Below are 24,132 nucleotides of genomic sequence, written 5' to 3' on the forward strand. Positions count from 1 at the left end.
TCTGTTTTACCTCTAATTGGCCAGTATGACTTTGACTGACCCTCAAGAAGTGTAAGCTGCAGAGCCATGGAGGGGAATGAGGTGGACTTTAGCCTTTTGAAATTACCTGCTGCTGCTCTTGGCTCAATTCTGTTTCATTTGCAGTTTCTCCGTGTCCTAATATGTCCAATTCACAGTTGCTCTCACCAGCCTCATTTCCTACCTCACTGAAAGGGTCTCTGTAACTATCTCTGAATCAAAGATAAAAATGCTAAATTATACTTATCCTAATGTGGTGAAAATATTGATTTAGCTGAGCCCAATTGTCTGAAAGCTTAAATAGGTGGATTTTTGTGGTTGTTATCACATTCGATTTTCAGAAGAGGAATCATTCCATCTTGTAAAATCATTTGAAACTATTTTACTCTGAAAAACCCCACAAAGTCACAAAACAATGTTAACAATACATTGTCATCCCTTCCCACCCATGTCAGAATCATAGCTGAGGTGCTACCAGGCCACTGATCTAGAACATTGGTTTTCTAAGGCCGAGTTGCCTTAACTACTAAATTTCTGAACTCACTGGCAATGCCCTTGACATTGGTGCATCTGGAATCATTCCAACAGGGAGTTCCCTGATTGGGAGACTTGGACTGGGTATGTCTTCCTTTCCCTGTCTTTCTCCCTAGCCTTCTTGCTCCAAATCTCTGAGTGCGATGCTCAGAATCTGTACCTGGCACAGACACTCTTAGCTTTACCCCAGGCCCTAAGCCAATTGGTTTATCCCACTTTACATGACTGATCTCACTTTGGTGGATTCCTGTATCTTCCAACCAGTTTTTCTCTTCTACCCCTTGAAGTGCCTTTTCTCTCGCTGGAACTGCTTCAGGCTGCTTCTGTAATTATCCATTCTCTTTGCCACCTCTGTCAGAATGGTGCTAAATGATTCCTCCCCACACTGCAGCTTGGCCAGGGAGGTCCTCATTGAACACCTCCCTCCCAAAGCAAAGGTGGAAGAATAGGGATTGGGAGAGGGGTTTGAGGAGCAGAAAGGAACTTCCAGTGCTGGGTGGAAACATGAATGAAGCTCAGTTAGTTCCAGAAGGAAAGCAGGTTGTGGCACTGAGTGCTGGGTTGAAAAATAATTGCAGGATCTCTCCCTCAGTGTTTACATCCTTGCTAATAACCTGGCATTACAGGATTCACTCTGTACTAAGTTCCTGCTTCTAGAAAGTTCTCTAGCAACTAAGGTCTGTAGCCTGAACTCCAAAAAGAAAACATTTATACTGATACCAGACTACACAAATGTACCTGGATGAATTAGCTATGATTTTTTAAAGATATCATAAATTCAACTTTTGAGCAATTAGAAGGCAATGAACATACCATAAAATGGGAAGGCCTCCAACTCGGGCTAAACTGGATTCAGATTCTGGCTTTGATGCCCTCGCCTACACTAGGCAGGGAGGAGATGCAAGGGGCTTCAGCGTGTCCAATTGGAAAAGCCTGTGGCAGGCAAGGTCTGACAGGAGGGCCTTCATGTTGGAATCTCTTCTCACAGTCACTTCTGTCAATCGCTGCACCTTGTGAGGTGTTAGCATCCTGACACTCCAAACTTTCCTGTTGTCTTTAATTCCCTGAAGGCATGTGAATGAATCCAGTGCAGGGGGACATACAGAGGTATCTAGGGAGTTAAGCCATAAGGCTGCCTCCTAGCTCTGGGGTGATGAGGGGAGACGTAATAAAAATGGAGAAACCTAGTGTCTCTTTTATCTCCTTCCCTCAACTCCCTCCTGTCTTATCTACTTGATATAACTCTTTTTTAAAAACTATTCTCTTCTCTGCATTGTTTTCCAAAACTCCAAATTCATCAGAGAGCTTCAGTCTTTAAAGTTTCTTTCTATGTACCTGCACTTCCCAACATTCATATTCACTCAGCTGAAGCAGGATTTGTTAGTCCTATAAATGAAGATTTGTAATGAACAATTCTCATTAAAATGTTACCACAGAACCAAATTTAAGCCAAATGGACACAACCCCAATGCTCGTGTCCTACAAATCAAGTCTTCTGTGGAAGCTAACATGAATTTCAGCAGAAATTAGGGAAGAGAGATGGATGGGAGCTGAGAACCCCCTCCATGTGTCCGTGATTGCCACCGGCTATATCGATTGGATAATAGCGAGGAGAGCTGGTGTGAGTCCAAAAGAGAAGCCACTCAGAAGTGGCAAAAGGCAAAAAGAGTACTTAATTTTTATTAACCTGTTGGCTGGTGCTTGATATTAATATTTCATGTTGTCAGTCTTGTCATCTTTTTTTATTTTAAGTTCGAAGTGAAAAGCTATGTCCTGCTCTTGACTGTAATCCCAGTAAGAGCATGTGGCATTTCCACATTCTGCCCTCTCCTCCACACTAGCCTTGTTCATGACAGCACTGCATTTGTTGCACAGTCTTCTGATCTTGTCAAGTTGAATTTTTGAAACATGTAATAATTTCAAGGACTAAAACAAACATCAGCTTTCTCTTTCTTAGGCAACAGCATGTCAAGGTCTAGCTTAGGGGCCGTGAATAAATCTCTCGACGATGGCCCTGCATAAAGCAATCTTGTCCTTTCCCCTCTCCCTATCTCCACCAGCCCTGGTTTCTCAGTTAAGCTTATGATTTGGTTGCTAGGTCAGCAGAAGGTGAATGGCTTCCTGCGTGGGCGAGACAGAGTAGCTGTAAAATGCGTATTTTGCCTCAACTCAGCAAATGGTGCCCCAGCTGTCGGGGTAAGCAGCATATTGGAGGCTGTGATTCAGGAAGGAGCATAAGGTGAATTGCATTGTCAAGCACAGTATTAAATGGCTGAAGCTGTTTGGCATCTCCTTCCCCATCGTATTTTTCTTTCAAAGTCAATCTATTCCATTGGCAGGCACCAGACCCCAAGGTTTCCTAATAGAATCACAGAGTATTAAGTTGAGGTCATTTGGACCAGCTCTTATTCTATAGAGATGAGGGATATTATGTCCAGAATATGCAGGGTGGGGTGGTTGGTTTGGGGGTGGGAGCTGTTTGTTGTTTTTTGTTTGTTTGTTTTTCTGTGTTTTGTGTATGTGTGCGTTTGTTTGTTTTTGGTAGGGAGAGGGGGACATGAAGAGGATCCTAATCTGGCCAACAAATTGGGGCTGACCTTTTCCAAGAACATGGCTCATTGAATTGTAAATGAAAACTAAGAACAGTTCTTATGGTACATGGGGAAGAAGGATTCAAACCTGACAGAACTAACATTTAGAGAAATACATGGTATTAAAATAATTTCGATTAGTTTCCTAACAAGGCCTATGAACTTACTCCAGTCATAAAGCAATGTGTCAGAGTTGGGACAGTATCTGATGTCTTCCCCTCTACCTGGATGCCTCATTCATCCTGATCCACATGCAGTCATTAATTCATTTGATGAAAAATATTAACTTCCTACTCTGAGAGTCTAGGGAAAATAATATCAGTAAAGCATTTTTATCTAACTTCAGAAGCTTCCAAACATGTAAGGATTTTTTTTCCAATTTGAGAAACCCAAACAAATTTATTATAATAAGGCAGTTTTACCTACAAGGCATTCTTCTGTGGCTTCCATACATAGCCCAGTTTCTCCTTCCATGCCTGGTAATAGCCACTCGCCGTCAAAGTCACATAAAATTATTATAAATGGTAGACATTCATTTTCAGACATTAAATGATGGGAAGTAGTAGTAAGTATCAATTGTGTAGCATTTTATGTGTGCAAAGTGCTTTGCTGTCATATTTAATGGCTTGTTCTACATAATAGCCATGTGTGAGATGGGCTGGAGCAGCCTGTATTTTAAAATTAGGAAACAGCAGCAATCACCATATATATCAACATCCTCTTTGAATTCTGTTTGCCTTGGGGTTTGAAAAAGGGTCACCACATTTTTAAATTTCATGGAATTTGCATTTTGTACGTTTAGATTCAGTTCACCCAGCCTTTTTATAATGGTTCAAATTCAAAAGTCAGATTCTGAACTCTGCAGGTCACGTCTGAGCATAGCTGCCAAGATGAGCCACGGCAGGCTTGACCTGACCCTCTTTAGCTTTCATCATGATCAATAGCTGTTACCATAGTTCCACTGGAACTCCATGTCACTCTTCCCAACACTTTACAGAAGCAATCCTTCTTTTCTCCACCCCCACTTTCCTTCCAAGTAAGTGATCTTTGGGGTCCTGTTTGCCTCTCACCACCGACCTCTTGGTCCAGCTTCCTTGGGCATTGCAGTCACAACGCTCCACATGGACAAGCTCCAGCAAAGAGTAATCAATCCCACGCCCAAGCCCCGCTTTCTTCTAACACTCTATGACTAGAGTGGAACTTTTGGAACGCAGGAGCCAGATATTATAAGCTCTCACTAACTCTTTTATTTCTTCAGCAAGTATTCCTGAGCACTGTGATCACCCTGTGTAGATGAACTGGTGATCAAGAGGGATTGCCCCCTGCCCATGAGAAGCACACAGTCTAATGGGGAATGCAGAAAGGTCAATGGGCAATCACCCTTCAAGGCTGCTGATGTCTTGAGAGTGCTGGGAGCCATGGAGCAGAAGGGAGGGACACCTGCCTCAAGGGGTTAAGGAGGACTTCCTGGAGGAAGCAGCTCCAGGACTCTGTGCTTCTGAGTTAGATTGGAAAGACTGTCCTTTGCTTGGGAGAGGCTTGCATCTAAGAAGATAAGGAAGGCCAAAGGTGGGAAAGAGAGTAGAGAATAAATTTATGCTGTAGGCATTAAGGAAGGAAAGGGGGTCATTTTGCTATGACTCAGGAATAAGTGCTGTTCAGGGATTAGAGGTACCTTTGATTGACCCCCCCCCACCCCCCACACCCACCCCCCCGCAGGATGGTCTTGACATATGATGGGCACTTGGGCAAGGTTCAGACCCAGCAAAAACACTTCCCCCATGAAGCTTAAAAGGACAGACAAGTTCCTTTTCAAATCACTGCTGACACACTCCACAGCCAGTCTCAGTGCTGAAAGAGGAATGAGCTCAGGAAAGGGAATCCGGAAGCAGCTCTTTGTTTAATTAGGTGCATGGCCTCAGCGGTCATTTGGCCGCTTTGGGCCTCACTGCCTCATTGAACTTACAGCATTAACAGTTCCTGCCCTGCTCACTCAACAAGTTTGTTGGGAGGATGAAATCATATCATAAATATGAAAAGTTTAAGATATGAAAAAGTAAAGCCCATGACTATGCCCATCGTTGTTTCGCTGTGTTCATTTGCTTCTGCTTCTAGGTTAGTAATCTCATCAGCCAGGGCTATGTGTCTCAGGTGCCCCTCAGGTAGTCCACCCACAGCCAGACACTGCCCCCTCTGCTCACCACCCCACATCATTGGATCAACAGCTGCTCATCCTATGGCCATTCCAAGCATAGACCCATGAGACCCATGTCATCACTAACACCATCAAAATATTCAAATGGCCCCTTCACTTTATTTTTTTTTAATTTTGTTTTATTGCTTAAAGTATTACAGAGTATTACATATGTCTCCTTTTTCATTTGACCCAGTGATCCCACTTCTAGAAATATATCCCAAGAAACCAGAAACACCAATCAGAAAGGATATATGCATCCCTATGTTCATAGTAGCACAATTCACCATAGCTAAGATTTGGAAACAGCCTAAGTGCCCAGCAGCAGATGAATGGATTAGAAAACTGTGGTACATCTACACAATGGAATACTATGCTGCTGTAAAAAAAAAAAGAAGAAGAAGAAGGCCCCTTCACTTTAAATGCCCAAATCCATATTCCCCAAGTCTATTCTGAACCCAAGGCTAGTGCAATGTGCCCAAAGTGAAAAGCTTCCATCTCTGGATGCCAAGTCCTGGGTTATCTCACTGTGCCCGGTAGCATTCTTCTAGCTGGGGTGTATCTGTCTTCATTCCTGAAGATGATCTCCTGGTACACCTACTGCACATGCTTGAGGCTGTTTGGGCAACAGTGATGGAAGAACTATCCCATTTATTCCATACTCTCATACTTCCTTGGGCAGGGATAGGCTTGGAATCTAAATCAACTGACCCATTAGCATGACAATATGACCTTGACTGTGCCCTGCCTGGCCAGCTGAGCTAACTGCCTAGCACATAGTAAATGCTCAGTAAATGCTTGTCAGATAAATGATTGGACTTCATTATAAGCTGAATTCTAATCTCTAGGACCTTAGACTATAATCATATTTGGAGATAAGGTCTTAAAAGAAATAAAATATTTAGGGGGGGCTCTAATCTATAATAATAAAAGCATAATATGCTAATTGGACTGGACAGCTGAATGACCTTTTGAACGTCCTTCCAGACAACCTTCTGGACGAAGCCAGGGCTGTGAGGGCCAAGACAAGCTGCCGCAGCTGCAAGAGATGAGCCCCTTGAACGAATTTCGTGCATTGGGCCTCGAGTCTATAATAATAAAAGGGTAATATGCTAATTAGACCGGACATCTTCTGGACGTCATTCTGGAAATCCTTCCTGATGAAGCTGGGGCCAGAGGAAAGCCAGCCCAGGTCCCAGGTGCCTGCAGGTGGCCAGAGGAGGGAAGCAGCTCAGGTCCCAGATGCCGGAGGGAAGCCGGTGCCGGCAGCCGGGGGAAGGAAGGCCTCTTGCACGAATTTTCATGCATCGGGCTTCTAGTCCAATATAACTTGTGTCCATATTAGAAGAGGAGATTTGGATGCACAGAGGAAAGGCCATGTGAGAACACTGGAAGAATACAGTTATCTATAAGCTAAAAAAGAGAGGCCTCAAAAGAAATCAACACCTTAATCTCAGACTTCCAGCCTCCAGAACCCTGAGAAAATAAATTCCTGTTGTTTAAGCCACCCAATCTGTGTGTTGTTTTTTTTTGTTATGGCAACCCTAGAAAACTAATGCAGACCTACATAATAAACATATACAAGAGTAATCATACCAGAGACAGCAGTCAGTTGTGATATGTGACTTACAGCCTGACCAGTAAGTAAATGATTTGCCTGTAGTGGACAAAGTGTTTGGGGGCCCATCTTGTTTCTTGAGCAGCTTCATGGACCCGCCAGAAGCCCTCAGAAATAAATACCTACGAGTACAGAAAACAGAGACCTTCCTAACAGTAAGGCAGGAGCTGCTCTCTGAACATTTATGAAATCTCTTTGTGCTACATTAGGGCAGATATTATTTTCCATTTTACAGAAAGGTGACTTACATTATACAATGAATCTGTAGGCAATTTAGAATGGAATCACAGGCGGTATATTTTCCAACCGCAATCTGCCCTAGCTAATCTTTACTCCCTCTCCTTTCTCATCTCTACTTGCTTTTCAGCAAACCTCAAAGCATATACATAAGTATAAAGATATTTGGAAAGTGGGGAAGAATTTGAGGAAAAGGCTAATACTGTGCAATAGGAAAAAATTACAAAAGCATCTTTGCCTATGTAGCCTTGGCAGCTGGGACAAAAACTGAGAGCTCAACTGATTAATTATACCACGCCTGAATTATACCAGCTCCGGAATGGAATTAAATCGAAGTAAAACTATAATGACAATCAAACAGGCTGTCCCCAGGGTTACAGATGACAGAATGAAGCATGTGTGTTGGGGAGATGATCAGAAGAGGCACTCGGACCCCTGAGGGGGCAAGGGCTCTCTCTCTATGGAGATGTGTGTTCTGTGGGCTGCCCTCCCTCCCGCACAGAGAGCCCAGAGCCCTTGTTTGCCCTCTGTCTCCCTCCAGATCTCTCTCCCACAATGAGGACACCAAACTCCTCCTTCCAGTGCCTGCCTGATGCTGCCCTGAGCAGTGGCCCCCATCATCAGATCCTCTTTGTTCTCTGTTTGGTCCTCCATTCAACCACTAGCCTTACGGAGGGCCATTTTGTGAATGCTGGCTCAAAAGCCAGCCTCTGAGGATGGCAGTGAGGGAGAATTCCCATGTGGGTACAGAAGACGAGATCCCTTGGCTCCTGCTCTCATCCCTGGAGATCCAGCTTCCTCACTGGCTCCTCCCCTGGATTACTGCTGCCGCTCTGGTGTCCCTGATTCCACACTTATTCTCAGTAGGGCCTTTCTGACCGCCCAGTATTTCATGCCTTATCATTGGCATCCCCAATACCCTTCTCTATTTTATTTTTTTCATTATGTGATCTTTACCATTTGACATACCAAATACTTATTTATTACTTTGCTTCCCCTGACTAGAAGGTAAGTTCATAAAAAGTAGGATTTTTTTCCTGCTTTTTACAGAGGCACCTGCCCCTAGAACAGTGTCTGCATTTGTTAATAGAATAAATGTACTCAAAGTACAGCTAGTTAATTGGAAAACTAATCCATTATGGTAGAGTAATTATGGGAATATGTCCTTTTATAAGGAACCTATTTGTATTTTAAATATGTTGAAGTGGCCATAGCTTGCTGTCCTTTTCCTGCCATGGATGAATGTATTACTGTAGTATCTGTATTGGCCTACTCTGCTCACCTCATTCTTCTTTCCTGGTGCTCAAGAAGAGTAGTTTTCAGCTGGTGGTGTGGACACATGAAACATATGTGTGCCCCTCTGCAGCTTCTGCAAGTTGTTCAATGTGGACTGTAAAACTACTTTTCCTTACAGAGTGAGAACTTCCGTTTGCCTCTCTCACCCCCATACACATAACTGTTATTACCTCTGCATAAAGGTTGTTTTTTTTTAAAAAAAAAATTGTATTTTGTGAAACTAGACACTTTCTTACACCATGTACAAAAGTAAACTCAAAATGGATACTTAAATGTAAGACCTGATACCATAAAATTCCTAGAAGAAAGCATAGTCACTAAACACTTTGACATAACTCCTAACAACATTTTTATATGTCTCTTCAGACAAAGAAAATAAAAGAAAAATAAACAAATAGGTCTACATCAAACTAAAAATTTTTTGTACTACAAAAGAAATCATCAACAAAGCAAAAAGACAACCTACTGAATATGAGAAGATATTCACCAATGACATATCTGATAAGGGGTTAATGTTCAAAATATGTAAGACTCATACAACTTAACAGCTAAAAACAAACAATCCAATTTAAAATGGGCAAAGGACCTGAATAGACATTCCTCCAAAGAGGACATACAGATGGCCAACAGACATGTGAAAAGATGTTCAATATGATTAATCATCAGGGGAAACACAAATTAAAACCACAATGAAATATCAACTCACACTTGTCAGAATATCTATCACCATTAAAATCAACAAACAAGTGTTGATGAGAATGTGGAGAAAGGAAACTTTTGTGTACTATTGGTGGGATTGCAAATTGGTGCAGCCACTATGGAAAACAGTATGGTGGTTTCTCAAAAAAATTAAAATTAGAACTATCTTGTGACCCAGCAATTCCACTTCTGAGTATTTATCCAAATTATTAATTAAAAAAGATATGTACACCCATATGTTCACTGCAGCATTATTTAGAATAGCCAAGATATGGAAGCAACCTAAGTGCCCATCATAGACAAATGAATAAAGGATTTGTGGTTCCTATATAAAATGGAATATAACCCAGCCATAAAAAAGAATGAAATCTTGCCATTTGTGACAACATGAAGGGACCTAAAGGGTATTATGCTAAATGAAGTAACTTAGACACAGAGAAAAACAAATACCATATGAGTTCATTTATATGTGGGGTCTAAAAAACAAAATAAACAACCAAATAAAACAGAAACAAACTTATAAATACAGAAAACAAATTGATGACTTCCAGATGGGAGGGCAGCAGGGGGTCTGGGTGAAAAAGGTGAAAGGAATTAAGTACAAATTGCCAATTATAAAAGGAGTCATGGGTATGTGACGTACAGTATAGGGAATATAGCCAATAATATTGTAATAACTATGCATGGTGTCAGATGGGTATAAAATTTATTAGGGTGATCAGTTAGTTATATAATATCTAATCACTGGGGTGTACACCTGAAACTAATATAATATTGTATGTCAGCTGTTGTTGAAAAAAATTTTAATTAGATTAGTAAGTATATAAATGGAAGTACATCTAAAAAAATAAAATATTTCTATTTGACTTGAAAAATAGGAGAGAGGCAGTTCCATGAGGTGGCAATGGTATTAATAATACAAAAGAGAAGACTGAGTCCCAAAGGAAAAGACTTGAGAATAGGGGTTAAAAACACAATTTACTAAAAAAAAAAATAAAAAAAAAAAAGAAAGAAAGAAATGACAAACAAAAACCCATGTTGAGCTTCTCTAGTAAGCAAAGAAACAAAATTGAATCAAGATTTTTTAACCACCAAATTGACAAACATTTAAAAACAATAACATTCAGAGTTGGTTATAGATGAAGCAAATTGGTACCCTCGTTCATTGTTGGCGTGTATATAAATTACTACAGCTTTTTTTATGAGAAAAAACATACTGGTTCAAACTCTGCATGCATATTTCTTAACCCTTTAATATATGTATATGCTTCAGTCCATCAAATTCCCATCGAGGAAATTCTCCTAGGAAGCTATTTATAGGTATGCCCAAGATGCACAGAGAGATAACTTGCAACATTATTTGTAATGACCAACAGTTTCAATCAACATAATGTCCCAAAAGTATTTGTTAAATTCCTTAGTGTGCATCCAAGTGATGGAATATCTCATATCCATAAAATAGTTTTAAATAATATTTAATGATTTGGGGAAATAGTACCATTATACTGGATGAAAAAGCACATTTAAATGTGCATAAATGATTCCAAGGTTGTAAAAAGAAATTTAAACACATACACATTAAGAAAAAATTACACAAAATGTTAATAGTGATTATATCTGGGTGGTAGCATATGGGCGATTTAAATTTTCTCCCTTATATTTTTATGTTTTCCAAATTTCCTACAATAAACATATGTCATCTTTATAAACAAAAATAATTTCTTTGATATAATGATTTTCTTAACCAGATTTTAACTTCCACAAGGGCATTTTTAAAAAATTGAACACATCATCCACAATATCATAACTCCTGTAGGGTTTAGGCCCAGGATGCTATTTGAAATGTAGCAGATAATAAATATTTATCTGATTAACAAACTTCCTTCTTCTTTTTTTTGTGTGTGTGTCCCACTCAAAAGAATATGTAGGATATTTTAAAAATAGGACATCACATCTAAAACCTCTTTTTTCCTGAGGGCATGTGATAAAGACTGCTGCCTACTCTGTGGGCAGCAGATAGCAAACTCATTGCCTGAAAGGGTTAATTTCGGGCACTTGTGGCCACCTGTTCAGCATCTGCCACATGGCGTTTACTTCAAAGGCCCCCAAGGCTCACCAACTCAGGAAAGGGATTTTTGCTTTGCAGTGGATATATACACAAAGGCAGAGCCAATGCAAATAAGAAACTCCCGGTCCAGAAATAAACATTTCTTCAGCAACCCAGACAATGAAATGGATGATAGCCTTTTCTTCCAGAACTTTTTTATAATTACATTTTTATTGACTTTTCAGAGGAAATGAAAAAGGCTCACATATAATTGACTAAAAGAAATAGAAATAATAAACCAAGCCAGGAAAAGTCTTGAGGAAAAGTGTACATAAGGTAAAATAACTCTAATATGAAAATATATTATGTTGAAGTTATATAATTGCCTAGACATGCTGCGTTAGCTATGCTAAGAGCTGAGTGAGCTGCTGTGATATGGAGTTATGAGGTGGGCTCAGGTCTCTTTCCAAACCTGCATGTCCTCTGCGTATTTTAAATTCTAAATTTCAAAAGCAGTTATCAGTACTGAATTCTGAATTTTACATAAAAAAAGTATGGAGGAGGATGGTGTGTGTGTGTGTGTGTGTGTGTGTGTCTATGTGGATTTTAACAAGTTGTTTCAATGATAACTTTGTAGACTAGAAGATTAATTGTTTTATGAACATACAGACATACATATTGTGCAAATGATCAGTAAATGGAGGCCAGTCTGGAGTGAAGTGGTTAGCTGTGCACCATTGTATTTCAACATAATCATTAGCATAGCTCCAATTAGAGGCTAATCAGAATTATGAGCAGAGGTAGGGGAGGAAGGTGGTGGGCCCCAACTTACACATGCCTTGTAACCTAATATTTAGGTGGTCCTGCTCTTCTTCCCCCTAAACAACTATACTTTGAGTAATCAGACATGGTCTTGATGGGAGAGTATCATACCACTCACATGTTGGGTAGAAAAAAGGTTGAGACCTACTGACATTGGTAGAAATAGGAAAGGCAACCTCATCCAATCTGTGAGTAGTAAATTATAGCTAATATTCTAATAACAAAATCATGGTCTCAGTGATTTTGACAGGTTGAAATGAAGATGTGAACATAACAAAAAGATATTTAAAAGGGATAAATGTTAGAAATATTAGGCCCTGACCTTGGGCCCAAAGATCAGTGCACAAACATAGGGTGAGGTAGATACAGCTAAGTAATGGTTCTTGTGAAAAGTGCTAAGGAGGCTCAAGTACCACTGCGGTTGTCAACCTAAAATTCAGTCCTAAGCTCTCTACATGGACTTACAGATTTTAGAATGAAAAGGTTGGCATACTCTTGCCTTGGTCAGAGCACATCCAGAGAGCTGCAGGTCTGGTTCTCTGGGTACCATCTCTCAAGAGGATATAGATCAACAGGACTGGATTCAGAAGAGAACAAAGGAACATTGACGGGCCTTACGAGAGCATAGGAGGAAAAGCATGCTGTTTCTAAAGGAAGAATGACTTGGGAGTACCTGGGAGGGCTTGTCTTCAAAGTTCAGAAGAACATGGAAGAAGCCCTGCTCAGACTGGTTAGGGTCCCATCCTCTGTGCTCTTGTAGCACTATGTGCATATTTCTAATACAGTAGAAATTTGCCTGTGTTAATTTTCTCCCATAAGATTGTAAGTTCTCTGAGGACAGAGACTGCCCTACTTTCTTTGTCTCTTCAGCATATAGTAGATTCTCAGTAAATGTTTTTGGCCAGAAAGAAGAGGAATTAGATTTACGTCTGGCTCCTAGAGGTACGTAGCACTACAACAAATACTTGGAAGTGGTAGCAAGTATTACAGCTCAGTATAAAGAACGGTTAAGGAACTGAGTTAAACAAAGTGAAATAGCCAACCTCAGGAAGCACTACCTTCAACCACAGACTGAATGTCCACTTGGCAAGCTCAAAGGAGTTCAACACTCAAATGGAGAGTTGGAGAGAATCCTTAAAGTGGTATCTTCCAAGCCTATGATTTGTCATTCCACCCAAGGATGCACACCATTCTTTAAAAAGGCTACGTCATGCTGCGAAGAGTCTAAGTGTTCCCAGAGGCATATGAAGGTCGAAGGCCCATTCTGGTTTCCTTTGCCAGAACATCATGAAAAGCTCCAAATCCAAGGTCAGATGAAGGACCACCATGTAACTAAGACCCTATAGTGATGTGTCTTTCTCTCCTTCGGCAGGTCTTCATCTTCATTCCACCAGGCAGTCACACACTACCTCTTTCTTTGACTTCATGGTTTCCCAACACAAACTACCTAATTAATCTCTGTTATCTTCCCTTCCTTGGGTCTCATCCCAAAATTTCAAAAGTAGGCTGATAACTCAATCTCAATTCTTCCATGCCATGCAACTTCAAGTTTCCATTCTGGATGCTTCCCAGTGGAATGTGTCACACTAGGAACGACCACTTGGAGGCCACTTCACTTCCACCCTGACCTCAAGTGTGTGGGGATGGGGAGTACAGGAAGTGGCCCTGGCAGAGGGGAGGTGCTTGCTGGCCTGGAGTTCTCAACTCTCGCAGGGCCAGGTAGCAGCACCACCCCCTCTTCATGGCCACCACAGTGACCAACTGCAGGGGTGTCACTGTGTGCCAATCTGTGTTGCTTTGACTCTGGGCACCCAGGGCAGGCAGTAGCCCAAGGGGAAAGCACCCAAGTGTGGATGGGTCACCAAATGGCACAAGGAGTTTCCCGGGCAGCAGCAGGGCCATGGTAAGCCCTTCAGAGACATGCCTGTGCTTCCTCAGTGGGCTTCTGATTTTAGGAGTCTCCCTGAGTTGCTGCCACTGCCCCAAAGAGCAAGATAAGAGTTCCCAGGAATTGTAGCAATTATGGAAGGAAGGAAGCCAACAGCTATAACTACCCCATCTACTCCCTCCCCAGTTCCATTCTGAACTTGGTCTTCAGATGAGAAATGTCAGGAGGACTATGGTCCAGTCAGCAAAGGTGGGGCTACAAGAGTCCCGAGTCCAAAGGCAAGCCAGGGTCCAGCCAGGACTTCAGATGAGCTCCTGCATTTTGTGCGGGATCTGGTATTTTGAGTGGCACTAAAATCTTATACACTCAGTAATGGATTGGTGCTGACTGGAAAAAAATTATAGATTAGCTAGCAAGAGAGTTTACAGGCTGGGGATCCAAGCAGGAAGAAAATTAATTGCTCAGTTCTCACACTATAATTCCATCAGCTAACTTCTAAAGATATCTATTCTCTCTGCACAGACCTATTCCCCAAAATCCCATTACCTGATTCCTGAATGGCCCAAACGCTTCTAGGCCAATTCACAGTCACTAACTCTCTCCCTCTCCATATCAAGGGAGCATAGTGGCCCCCGAGTGAGCTGCTTCGGGCTCAGGTGAACAGCAGAGATAAACCCCGATTCATTTTAAATAGAATTCAGAGCATTCACAGAGATATAGCAGCCAAACAGACACAGAGGTGGTGTGCGTGTATGTGCATGTGCATGTGTGTGTGCGTGATGTGTGCATGTGGAGGCTAGCAGGAGGAAAGGCAGCCTGCAGGGATCAGGAGGGTTTGAGAGTTTCAAAAATAATATTCCAAACCATTTCTGTGCTGCTCCCCTCACAGCTGCTGGAGCCAGGTCACTGTCCCTCCTGAGCTCCCTCACCACCCAGAACCAGAACCATCTTTCCATTGAGTGACAGGGAATGGTCACAGGGCTAACAGACAGCATACTGCTATTGGTCACTAAAGGAAGGAGACCGTGTCTTCCTCATTGGTGTGGAGATGTTACTACACTAAAAGGAGCCTCCTGATGAAGGCCAAGCACACCTCTCCTAGTACACACGTGGGAGGCAGCATGGTGGCCTGAGGAGAACCTGGGCTTCAGAGGTGAAGAGACCCATCTCTGTGACGCATGTGAAGTTGACATTGTGAAGTTGACATTGTAACACATCTCACATGAGATAATATTTACCTGGCACGTATTGAGCATTCCACAATATTTCCTTCCCCTCTAGGATGGAGACGCAGGTAACCAAAGTCCTATAGACTCCCACTCTGCTCTCTATTCCTATTTTAAAAAGTAACTCCTCATTGGGATGCTAGGCCTTGATCTGAGAAAATTTGGTTGTCCTTTTCTTCCAACTCCTCCCAACTTTAACTGAAGTACCCTCAGTCTCTGGCTGAGAACTGATATAATATCTACAATATAATACTTGGCCCTGGAATGTAATGACAGGAAGCAAATGAAACCAATGATTGCTGTGTGCATTTTTGGTTGCTAGGATTATTTTATGTACTTCTATATACATTCCCTTATTTAGATGCATGCCCATCAGAAATCCATATGGATTTTCCTCAACTATGTATTTGCCTTTCCCCATTGCACATCAGAAATTCATGCTATATCAGTCCCAAGGAAAGCATAGTTATTTCATTCATTTGCGGACTTGTTCACTCACTAATTAATTCAACGCACATCTATGAGGACCAATCATCTGCCAGACCTGGGTCCAGTGCTGGCAAAACAAAGACGAATCTGGTGTAGTAACCCCTCTGAGGAGCTGTCAGTCAGCCAGGGGAGATGTCCACCTTCACCAGTGCATGACGATGTAGTGAGTGCTCTGGCAGATGTGTGGGGAGGGCTCATTAGAAAAGGGAGGAGCACTGAATTCATCCTGGGGGGTCTCAGGAAAAGCTATGATAAAGAAATGAAAGCCATACCATGAAGGTCAAAGTTGAGGTTGGTCAATCACAGATTTGGAAAAGGTCAATCCAGACAGTCAGGGCCTTCTGAGAAAAGTCAGAGAGGCATGCAAATAGTAGATACATGGAACATTCATGCATGAACAACAGGGGGCTTCCAAATTCATTTTCAGGAATCTGGAATGGCCAACAGTGTCAGCTTCCTTAAGAAACTGTGGAAAATATGCCCATCTTAATGGGCCTTCAGGTAGATTTTTCACACTTCCATTACCATGGAATTAAATGTTGGTGATGACTATAAGGAAAATCCTGAAGTAAATCAACTACAAATCCAGAAATCATTCCAAAATCCCAGCACAGAGGTGGACATGACTGGTGGCATGCCTTCAAGAACCTTGCAGATGGCACCTCATGTGCACACACCCTCTAGAAGATAAGTGGGGAAAGAATACAGGCTCCACAAAGTAAAAAAAAAAAAAAGGAACATGAGACCACAGTGCAATAGTGTCCTATCACAGGTGAGGTACAAAGAACTAGAGAGATAAGGGGACTTACCAAGCTAACCTGGCAGAACCAAGACCTGACCCAAGTAGACCAGTTCCCCATCTAATTGTCCTGGATGGGGAGTCAAGATATTGTTCCATGGTGGACAAGGTCATTTCCTACCTAGTGCTACTCATTTCTCCAGACTCCTCTCTTGCCATTCTCACCTGCATGCTCTATTCCCACCATTCTGACCCACTTGTGATTTTCAGAACATGCCATCCTCTCTCCCTCTCTCTTCTCATCAGTGGATAGTGTTTATGCTGCTCCCTCTGCCTGTATTACTCTCATCCAACTCTCTCATCCCTCCACTGGGTTAATGTTCACTCATTTCTGCACTCAAATTAGGTATCACCCTCCTCTTCCAGGAAGCCTCCCTGGCCCTCTAGATGTTAGGTGCACCCTTCCATGTACTCTCACAGCAACACCCACTCCCCTATCATAGCAGCACATTGCACCTCTGAATAGTAAATGCACTGACCTGTCTCCCCAAGTAGAAAGCAAGCTCTTTAAGGACACAGCCTATTCCTTTCTTATCTTTGTTTCCTGAACATCTAGTACAGCACCCAGAATAGGCTCTCAATAAATGTGAGAATCCTCTTCCATTGCAAAGCAACTCCACTTTCTCCTAATTTTGTCCTCTTGTCTGCACATTTCCATTTAGCAGGAACAACCAAAATGCACCATATATTTAGAATACAAATATATATTTTATATATTTATTTAGAATACAAATACAGCCACTTACAATGTGTCATGCATATATACTGGACTATTTAGACCCACAACACACCTACAAACTAGATACTAGCCCATTTGACTTTCCTCTGGTTACCCAGTTAGTAAGTAGTGGAGCCAGGCTCTTCCATACTCAAGAGTCCAAGCTCCAGAGCCTTCCATGCATCCCTGGTGGAAGCAGGTGCTCACCATTTGCCTTTGTACTGTCTTTGAAATGCAGGTTTTTCTGCTTATGTAAGCTGATGCCAGAACAGACAGCTTCAAGCAAAATACCATTGTGGTTCTGCTCAACAATGCCAAGGTGAAATCAACAGCATTCAGTTTGCTCACACGGAAGCAAAAAATATTAGAACAGAATTTTTGTGGGCAGAGGGAAATGAACAACTTCAATAATTAACCCAATTGAGCAAATCTTGGGTGACAATTAAATTCTCATTCAAAACAATGCATTTCTCGTGAAAATAGGAAATCATCTCCTCTCAGGTTTCCTACAGAGCAAACTGGCCATGTAACAAGAACATTTGGGTTCTTTAAAAACATTGACAGCACTCTAAATTCAACAAAATCAAGTTTGAAATACCTTCTTGTGTGGGAAGGCCTGCAGGCCTCTGAAGGTTGCTGCCAGATATGATGTTTTACCTGTGCTTCTCATGGATATGGAGAGAACAGGTGTGTATATATATATTCAATATACAAATACAGGCCACAGACTGGAAGGCATCTAGATGGATAATATATATGGATATGCTCCAGGGTCAGGTAAGACTATTGAAGGCTTATGAGGTCATAACTTAGGACTTATCAGAAACATTTGACTGCTCAGTCATAGTAAGTCACAGAGGCTAAGGGGTAGGATGGGGTACTCCATGCACCAACTTTCCAGCCTCGGTACTGGGAGGTGGGCCTAACTGTCAATGAAGGCCTAACATGGCATAGAAACCAAGGAATAGAGAAAACTCCAGCCACAGCTCAAGAAACCTCTCAGAAGCAGCAGTTTCTAGAGAAAGTGGTGTATGGTGTATTTTAAGCAGACCTAATAGATGGAAATTGGAGTGTTAACACTTTTATAACTCAGGCTCACCTGGGTTTCTCCAACCCCACTAAAACTAAATAAGTTTGGTTTGAATACTTGTATAGCACCTTACCTTTTCCAAAACCCTCTCAGATTTATTACCTCATTTCAGGGATATCACAGTGACTGGCTAGTTTATATGACTTGTTTAAAGCACAGAAATAAGAAGTGGTGTCGTAAGGACAAACATTGCAGTCTCTGACACCAGGGTTATGATTCTACCACTGTGTCACACGCCACCCACCCTGTGTGGGGGAGAGAAAGCCCTAAAAACTGAGCACTCATGGAATCTTGCTTTGGCAGTTAAAGAGAAAGAAGGTAGGCTGCCCCCAACTCCCTACCACATCTTTCCCTCTGATCCTTCTTGCCCTTTATCAGCAGAACCACCCACAGTTATGGGCAGAAATCATCCCAAATTATAGGGGACTGAAATTGGTAATGTATCACAAATGATTTATTTACTGGCTGATGATGTTATAATTTCAAACTTACCACATGAAAAAAAAGGACTTATAAAATACATCTAACTATTTACCAGCAAATATTGGTCCTCAAAATTAACTAAGACAAGTAAATCGTATAGTCATGTATCTAAGTAATGTCTACTCTGCTCAATCTTTCCAAATTTAAATTAAATCAATGGTAGACTATTGGCGACTACTGGGAACAAATATGTACTCATTAATGGCTAACTTGATCACAGATAATGCAATATAATCATGTTACATAGTTTAAAAATCATCTTTTACATTGGCCAACTCTCCAAACATCATGGCTGGCAAATAGATGATGAACATGGTTAAGTTGCCACGATTTTCATTCCTCTATAATTAATTCAATTCCATATGAATTAAACAGCAAACAAAGGTCCGTTGGGTTGGTGAGCAGCGAAGTGGCAGAATAACCCTGAATATTTTGAGACTCCACTCAAATAATGAGGAATGAAGAGCTCAGAGCCATCGCAATCATACCTCTCTTGAGCTATACTCTTTTGTCATGACCTTTTGCCTGAACCAGGCCTGAGCTTCAGTGTGGCAGACAGTTGGTGAGTCATAGCTTAAAACCAACAGGGGCCTTGGTATTAAGGAGCTTAAGATTTGCCGAGGAGTGGGTAGACAGCTGTACCTAGGAGAAGCATAGGCTGCTGGAAAAGGAACCTGAGATGCCAACACTTACTTTTAGGGTTCAAAATTACAGTAGTCCCCCCTTACCCACAGTATTGCTTTCCACTGTTTTAGTTACCCTTGGTCAACATAGTCTGAAAATAATAAATGGAAAATTCTAGAAATAAATAATTCATAGGGTTTATGAGCTGTTCTAAGTAACATGATGAAATCTCACACTGTTCCGCTCAGTCCCACCTGGAATGTGAATCATCCCTTTGTCCAGTGTATTCACACTGTATATGCTACCCACCCATCAGTCACTTAGTAGCCAATGCAGTGCTTGTGTTCAAGTAACCCTTATTCAAAGCTATTCACATAACTTTTATTATAGCACTAGAGGCCCGATGCATGAAATTCATGCAAGAGTATGCCTTCCTTCCCTCGGCTGCTGGCACCAGCTTCCCTCTGGCACCCAGGACCAGGGCTTCCCTCGCAGCCCCAGCTTCGTCTTGAAGTTCGTCCAGAAGGACATCGGGTCTAATTAGCATATTACACTTTTAATATTATAGATACTGTTTTATTTTATTATGCCTTGTTGTTAATCTCTCACTGTGCCTAATTTATAAATTAAACTTTATCATAGATATGTATAGATAGGAAAAAATATAGTATATATAGGGTTCGGTACTATCTGCAATTACAAGTATCCACTGGGGGTTTTGGAATGTATCCCCCACTGATAAAGGGGGACTACTGTACCAAGACTGCCAGACACCAGAGAGTAATATTCACCAAGGTAGAAACTAGGAAAAAGCTTACGTGAAGTCTCTTAGATGTTGTGCTGGTTTGAATTTTGTACAGTGAGGAATCACTCCCCATCCCTCCCACCATAAGAGTAACACACTTCCCCTCGCCATTGCTGTTGGGTATGGCCATGTGACTTGCTTCGGTCAGTGGAATGTGAGCAGAGGCTGGACATATACCTCCCCACCTGGGCTGGTTTCTTGCACTTCTGCATGAGAAGACCGTGTGTAGGTGGTTCACTGACTCCGAAAGAGTGACAGACAGTGGAACAGGCCTGAAAGCAACCTGCAGCCTGGAGCCACGCCCAGAGGAGCTCGTCTATGTCAGTCAAACCACAGTTGATCTGTTGACATATGAGCAATAAATAAATGCCAGTGCTATCGTCATCGAGATTTTGTGGTTATTGGTTACACATCAATAATTGTCTGAAAAATAAATAATTCACCATGCAGAAGAAAAGGAGATAGCACCTAGGAGGGCCAGTCTTTGAGGGGCAATAGTGATCAGGGTTTCAAAATCTCAAGCACCAGAAGCTGCCCCCAATGGTGAGTTACCATGGAAATAGGCTTGGACCCCAAAGGAACTGGCTGAGTGAATAAAAGGCAAGAGTTGTACCCCTAAAGAGGTGTCACACTGGGAGCTCACACCGCTGTGCAGCTCACCCATGGCTGAGCATTACACAGGACATTCTAGATCTCAGTGCAGCACTGAAATGGGTCAGAATGGCTGCAAGAGATGAGAGAGCAGAACCAGCCACCTCTCTTCCCAGAGCAGGGCAGCAGCACCTTCTAAAGGCAAAATAAAGTCTGGCACTAACCAAAAAGTGAGAATAACTAGAACTAATCTTTTGACATGGAGGACAACCTAAGAATTCTAGAATATGCCATTGGGAGTTCTAAAGATGGGGTGGGGTAAGATGGGTCTCCTGCTAATCTGGGAGGGTTAGGCCTCTTGTTTTACTTTGAGAGGCTACTTTGGAATGACACTGTTTATGCTCCAAGTTGGTGACATGGAGCTTACCAGTAATCCAGATCAAAGGGGATATGGTGGCCTGAGCTATAAAGAAAACTCAAGTCAACCACAAGCCCATCACAATCACTAACTCTGGGCTCTTACTCTCCCAGCCCCCTGGAGCCCCCTGTCCCCGAACCCTCTCACCATTTGCCTATTTATTTCTATTGTGAAAGGACTATTTATGAGTTTGGGTACTGGATAGATTTACTTCTGAGGCCCTGTATGCACACATAATCCTCAAATACTAGGAGATAGGGTTTCCTGAATATTCACTAAACTCTAATTTGGAGCTTTGAGTCTTAGCTAATCATTAGAAATGTTGTTCTGATGAAGTAGTTCAAATCCAAATATTGTCACCATAAAAAGGGCTCCCTGCAAATTTCCCTTTTGAATAAGATGTCTAATTCCTGATGGAACGTATTTTTTTGAGAAGTGGAAGTACCCTTTTCACAAAGAATTGGCTACTCCAAAATTGCTAAAATGGCTAAAAACTTTGTTCCATTTCCCTCGATGAAAACCAGCATGGAAATAACTTTGTGTTCTCAATAATCTATGAACTGCTGTGCTCAGACTATTACGTGCTGAGACACAAAGAAGAGAGCTTTGTATTTCTTTAACATGTCTTTTACTTGACTGAAAGCTGTTTTAGGGTTCTCCAGAACAGAACCAATAAAATGAGTATACAGAGACAGAGGTTTGTTTTAAGGAATTGGATCCCATGTTTGTGAAGCTCATATTCTGCAGGGCAGACCAGCAACTGGAGACCCAGGAAAGAGTTGATGTTGGAGCTCAAGTCCAAAGGCAGTCTGGATCAGAATTCCTTCTTTGGGGGAACCTGTTTTTTTTCTCCTTAAGATCTTCAACTGTTTAGATGAGACCCATCACATTTTGAAGGGTTACCTGCTTTATTTAAATGTTAATCATCTCTATAAAAAATAAAAACACTTTCATAGCAACATCTAGACTGTGTTTGATCAGAAACTTGGTACCATGGTTTAACCAAGTTGACACATAAGATTTTAAAAATCATCATAGAAGCAAGAGGAAAAAAATGGAAAAAATAATAAAATTGACAAAAGATGTATAACCAGATAGAGAATATAAGAATATTGTGTCCAGAAAACTTCCCGTTTTATGTACATATTTTTGTGGCTGGCAATGTTTTATCAAAAGTATCCAGCTTTTTATTGAGATAATTTGATTATTCTTAGAAATACTGTGTTCCCCACACAGGAGAATGAACATATTTTCTCACATACACAAGTTTGCCTATAATAGTCAATCCCTAAGTCACCCCTATTACTACACCTTGACTTAAAGAAGTCATGACAATGCAAAAATGAGACATATACTTTGATGACATCAGAAGAAACATTTCTTACAAAAACACCAGATCACTGGGAAGACTACCAAACTGTTTAACACCTTGAACATTTCTGGGATATAAATTGCTCCAACCCAATTCAATAACATTTTAAATTTGGAAGGAAAATGTAATCACTTTATCAAATGATAAAAATGTTGATTAAGAAGGAGCTATGAGAAACTGGTAGACAGAGGACAACTTTTGGCTTAAGCACAACCTGGAAATTTCCCCTCACTTGTAGAAGTTACTCTGCCCAGCTGCTGGAGTCTGGCCAGATGTGAGATAGAATCCAGACTCTATCACTCATCTGCTCTATGACCTTGAGCCATGACTTCATGTTTTCTTAGTCTCATTTTCTTCTTCTGCACAATAGAGATGATAATGCCTGCATCACAGGGTTCCTGAATAGTTAAATGAGATACTACATAAAAGTGAATAACATTGTTTCAGGAACATAATAAGTATCCAATAAATGCTAGCTATAATTGGGTTTATTTTGCTTTCATAAGATATTAATTGCTTGGAGCCAAGCAAGAGAGGAAAATCATTTTCATTTCACTGACCACACAGATAGTGCAAAATCAAATAACACTGATGCTGTAACTGGAGATGAGTCACAGAGACTGCATCAGTTAGTAACTGGCAATTTCCTCCCAGGTACCTTGTCTGCAGTTGGGACCTGCCTGGACTGCGTAAGCGTGCCTTGCTGATGACCATGTGGTTTACGTCATAGTTTTGGTGTTATTAAGAGAAGAAAATAATCGCTTGTTTTTCCACCCCATTATTCTTTTTATGAACAAAATTAAGATATTGAACTTAAGATCTTTAAAATTGTGGACTAGTTTCACTAAAGAATATATTGCAACAACACAAGTAAAATATTTTTTTTTAAATAGGCACACAGAAACAGTGCCATACCTCTCTCCCCAACCCTTAAACTTAGCCTCCTTAATCTTAGTCTTTCACCTGATATTAGAATGTCCTTTCTAACCACCTGAACGCTCATGGCACCCACGGCTTCAATGACCCAGGAATTTCCAGTCGGCTGCCTCCACCTTCGGAAACGTGGTTTGTTGGGGGCCAGATGTAAGCTGGCAAGGTCCTTGCACCTGAAGGGGCTAGCAAGGCTGGGACCCTTACCCACATAGTTTTCCCAGACTTGTTTGGATGGCGATTATCAGTAGAATGAGAGCAACATTTGTAGAATGAGAACAGCCTTTCATGGCTTACCAAGAAGTCTGTAACTATTTACTGAGATATGCTGTACTGAGAACTTGTCCTTCTGCTGTGTCTCTCCCTTAGAGATTAAGAGGAACAAAGAATACATTCCTCTTGACAGACCTCCTATTCAGTGTGTTGTGTATAAATAAGATTGTGTGACTAATAAACGCACTTCAGTTCTTCGAGAACTGGGGTCCTCCCGATCCCACTTTCCTGTCTTTCTTTCTTTTCTCAATTCCCACCTCCCTGCCTCAGCCCGGCTCAACCTTGTCAGGCTGGCCCTGACAGTGGTTGCAGTCCACTGTGACAGCTGTGGGGCCTGCCGGTTGGTAGAACTAACTGAAGGGGAACCTGA

This window comes from Myotis lucifugus, unplaced genomic scaffold (genome assembly GCF_000147115.1).
Source record: "Myotis lucifugus unplaced genomic scaffold, Myoluc2.0 scaffold_26, whole genome shotgun sequence".
NCBI classification, from domain to species: Eukaryota; Metazoa; Chordata; class Mammalia; order Chiroptera; family Vespertilionidae; genus Myotis; species Myotis lucifugus.